The sequence below is a fragment of the Sinocyclocheilus rhinocerous genome, unplaced genomic scaffold (assembly GCF_001515625.1).
Source record: "Sinocyclocheilus rhinocerous isolate Xijiao unplaced genomic scaffold, SAMN03320098_v1.1 scaffold884, whole genome shotgun sequence".
Classification (NCBI taxonomy): domain Eukaryota; kingdom Metazoa; phylum Chordata; class Actinopteri; order Cypriniformes; family Cyprinidae; genus Sinocyclocheilus; species Sinocyclocheilus rhinocerous.
In genome coordinates, this window is record NW_015627919.1 from 89,691 (window position 1) to 93,523 (window position 3,833).

At 32.6% G+C, this 3,833-nt stretch overlaps 1 long non-coding RNA gene across 1 annotated transcript; it reads left to right on the forward strand.

Moving 5' to 3' along the window:
• The first annotated feature begins 2,245 nt into the window (after positions 1-2,245).
• LOC107737070 (uncharacterized) lies at positions 2,246-3,415 on the forward strand. The gene is made up of 5 exons (XR_001639759.1): positions 2,246-2,381; positions 2,466-2,517; positions 2,854-2,957; positions 3,061-3,116; positions 3,312-3,415. It is a non-coding gene; the product is annotated as an uncharacterized LOC107737070 (long non-coding RNA).
• Positions 3,416-3,833: the final 418 nt, after the last annotated feature.

Genomic DNA, 3,833 nt, shown 5'->3' on the forward strand with positions numbered 1-3,833 from the left:
CGTCATTCTAAAGTTCTCATCTTGCAAGTATACCTAAACGGAAAATAAATATGAACATTGTGGTGCAAAAAAAAATGCAAATTATGTTGTGAAAAAAAACAAAACGATGCTTTTAAACTGTAATCGTACAGACCATACTCACCATCCTTAATCTTTAAAATCTGAAGTCTGCTGTTTTCTGTTGGTTATTTTGTGTCTTTAGGAGTCAAAAGCTTGAAATATTTAATTGTTAACACTTTACAGCAAGGTTTCATTTTATTAACCCAAGTAAATACATTAGTTAACTTGAACTAACAATGAACTTCTACAGCATTTATTAATCTTAGCCAATGTTAATCTCAACATTTAATAAACTTTTAAAATCAAAAGTATCTGTTAATGCACTATGAATTATAAATTAACATTTTAATAGTTATAAATGCTATAAAATATATTTACTCATTATTAGTTCTTAATAATGCATTAACTAATGTTAACAAATAAGACCTTGTTGTAAGGTGTTACCCTTTCTTTTTATGCTTGCACATTTATGGGGGTGGATATTTTGTCATCTTGTTAAAAGTGTGTATGTGTGTGTATATATATATATTTATATATTTATATTTATAATTCAGTTTAAGTCATTGAAATTGACCTGTATAAGTTCTAAAAATGTTTTCTCTTTTATGCAGATACTTATAAAAGTATGCTTCATTCTCCAACAGTTTTAAAGCCCAAAAGGTGGCAAATTTAGGAGTGACCCAGATAGAGTTGTTGTGATGGGCCTGCAATAGAAGTTCATGAGAGGAATATCTGAAGGTGCTGTTTCAAAGTCCCAGCATTTGTTTTTAATTCTCTCCAAAAATTCAGAGACCTAATGATGCTCTTGGTGAAGGAATTTTTCCAAAACTTGCAATATTTTCTTTTAAACAGGAAAGAGCATGTTGAATACTTCAACGTATTATTAAAGTTAGCAGTGCCTCGGAAGCTCATGGCTGTCAGTGTGTTGGTGTTGAGCAAATGGTGACTGGAGCACAGGCCTCAAACGTGGGATGCTGTACTCAGCACTTCTTTTCTTCACATCAGAAGGTTTTGATTTATCTGCAGGTTTTGGCTTTCTGCAGCTCAAATGACTGATGTGTAATATATTTTGCCGTTTCCATTCAGTTCTCCATTTGCCTACAGGAATGTGAAAGCAAGAGATGTGCATTTCTTCCTATTATTTGGTAAATTAACCCTTACATGCATGAATGTTTCGCCAATCATTATTACATATTCGGGTCTTCCCAGGTGAAAAAGACGTAGTATTAAATGTATTAAAAATATACTTGAAATTCAAGTAGTATGTTTATAATACATTTGTATTCCCAACATGCTTATTTGAAGTGCAATAAAAATATATTGAATTGCATTTTAATATATTTCTAAAAAGTATACTAGAAATACTTTGGTAATAAATATGTGCTTAGTTACACTCTTAAGGAATATGCTAAACACAAGCATACTTTTAGTGACTTTTTAGTGTATTTACAGAAAACATACTTATGTTACCTACTTAAAGTATATTTTATGTCTACTTTGTGTAAGAACATAACAAAATGATTACACTTTTAGTGGGTTTTTAATGTACTTTATATTGCAGTAGGCCTACACATGGTTTTATTTTAAATATATATATGTATTTATAATTTTAATATTTGGAAAAGTACAATATTTTGAAAAACATTTTTAACATTTACAATGTACAAACGTTTGCCAACTATTATTAAGCATTGCAATATTTAAAATATGTTGTTTAATATGTTGTTCAGTTTTACTTAAAAGGTTATGCTACTTTGGTTGATTAGGCTGTTGTTCATTACATGATACATTAATTGTAATAAGCTAGGTGTTTATAAATTTGTTCAAGCTTGACGCCTTTATTTTCTAATATATATTTCTGAAATTCCCACAAGGATTTCAACATCATATATGAAAAAAAAAAAAACTTGCGTTTACTTGTTTAAATTCAAACAACCCACTGACTAAACCTGATTGGTTCCAGAGCCATTGAACGGCTCTGATTGCTTCGTATGATAATGAGCTCACCCCAGAGAGCTTCGTATATAAAATATGATGTGCGTGCAAATGTCTCTTGAATGTGAATATAAGTCCTATAAGTCTCAGTATTATATAGAGCGGTCGCCGATCGTGTCTCTTTAGGGCACTTGGAGGAAACCACGCAAACCACGCAGATTACTTTGGCGATGTTTTTTTTTTTATTTCAACTTTTTGAAACGTGAACATCTTTGGTGAATCTTCTTTCATCGGAGGGACATAAATCTCTCAGATTTTTATTAAAATATCTCAGCTTTTCTTTTGAAGATGAACGAAAGTCTTAGATGGTTTGGAGCATCTTAAGGGTGAGTGATGACAGAATTCAAATTGTTTTGGGGGAACTATGAAATTAATTAGAAAATATAGCGGTATGTTCTCATTTTTACCAGCTTCTGCAAGCGTGTATGGCGTCTGGCTTTTGGAACCTCACTGTGACTTCAGGTAAGATTTAATTAACCTTATTTGTCTGTGCCAGTCGTGTTTTTGACACATGCATTGGCAGAAAAAAAATAAAATGAGTCATTATAACATGTACAACATTAACATTCTTTTATTTGCAAAATGAAGTTGTGTATTTATTTATTTCTGATTTCCTGAACAATTTGGCTTCATTGTAATGAGGTTAATGATCTTTGAAAAACCATGATTATGAACATACAATTACTTTGTCCTGAGCTGATTAGCCAACTGTGGTAGCGTTCGTTGATTGGTGTTTATATTTGTTCAAGCTTGACAACCTTATCGCCTTTATTTTCTAATATATATTTCTCATTACAGATAAGAACAAAGATTAAATTGTAAGAAGGGTTGCTTATATGAGAGCATACAGTACATCTGAAACTGCTGAGGCTGGGAAGGTTTTTGACTATATTACCGACCAGGTACATTGTTCTCAGCGTACTGTCATTCTTAAAAAGAAAACAAATCATCAATCATCATTTGCTTTTGTGTGTGTGTGAAATATTAACATTTGTTGTTTTTCAGATCAGCTGCTATAGAAGACAAACTGAAATCTGAGTGCAGAGACAAGCAAAGGAATAGTAAGTATATTTTCATGTTGTATCACCTCTGTTATAGAGATTTTTGAATCAGGCCTAATGGAGGGTGATTTGGTCAATCTTGAAAGAAAAATGTTAGCAATGTGTCCATTCCAGCTGGCTAATTTGTGCTTGCTTTCAGTCATTCATGTAAAAATCTGTTATTTAATTTTGTTTCTGTTTTGTTTTTTTCTAAAGCTGCAAGGCTCTGGTGCAAAATATTGTATGCCAGGAGTCAGGACGACTAGGCTGTGCCCAGGTCTCCAGAACCTGCGACGACGCTCAGCTCCATCAGCCCTCCATCTGCGCCTTCTTTTTTCCAGCTTATGAACTATAAAAACATTGACAGCCGATCAGAATCCATTGGACTTTAAGGCCAACTCACACCAAGAACAATAACTGTCAAGTTAACTGCAATGTTAACTATACATCCATCATGCAGTTGTTGTCTGTTGCTTTAAATGCTCAAGCTCTTCAAAGTCAGGTGAATTCTGATTGGCTGTGTGTTTCTATCATTCATTAGCTGCAAAAAATCATTCTGAAAGTGATTCCAATAATATTGTTTCTCGGTGCTGTTATTGTTACAGTTGTGGTGTGGACTCTGCTACTCTTTTAAATGTTGAATGTTTTGTGACACTTTAAAAGGGAAAAAGTGTTGTTAAAAACAGTTTTCAGTTTTATCTAAAACACACTGCACACTACACAACTATCCAAAAAAAA